This window comes from Myotis brandtii, unplaced genomic scaffold (genome assembly GCF_000412655.1).
Source record: "Myotis brandtii unplaced genomic scaffold, ASM41265v1 scaffold34, whole genome shotgun sequence".
In the NCBI taxonomy this organism is placed as follows: Eukaryota; Metazoa; Chordata; class Mammalia; order Chiroptera; family Vespertilionidae; genus Myotis; species Myotis brandtii.
This window is the reverse complement of record NW_005363098.1, coordinates 144083-144703: the sequence shown is the minus strand read 5'-3', so window position 1 is coordinate 144703 and position 621 is coordinate 144083.

Sequence of the window (621 nt, the reverse complement as noted above, 5' to 3'; positions counted from 1 at the left end):
CCTCCCCCTTCCTCTCTGTAAAAAAAACAATAAAATATGTTTTTTTAAAAAGTAATATAACTACTATACAGCGGTGATACACTGAACAGTGAAATAAATCCTAACCTCGTTTTAAGACAACTGAACAGGCCATCAGGGCACTCGGGGTTTGAGCCAGGCCAACCAATGCCACTAACTGGCTGTGATCCTGGGCAATCACTTCCCAGGCTGCCTCCCTTTCTGTCGTTAAGATAAATATGACCCAAAAGGCCCACCTCACAGGGTTTTGTGAGGGTGACTTAATGCCAGTGAAAGCATTTCCTCTACCACACCTAAGGTGCTTTTGTTATTTCCGGTGTTCTTTCCAGTCTTGCCATTTTGAGATTTGGTGCCTCACAATCCAAAGGCCTAAATAAGGCATCACCACGAAAGCCAGACGGTCTTTCCTCACATTCACCCACATCCCTCACGGGTGGGTGCAGCTTCTGTAGAGTGAGGTCTTGCAGCTGAAGTCACCCAGTCCTGAAGGCCAGGGAAGGAGGACGGAAAGCTCTGGTTTCAGGCAGGGGGGACAAAAAACAAAAAAAGAGCAAGCCAAGAAAAGACCTTTACAGACAATGCCCCACGCGCACGCGCAGTGGG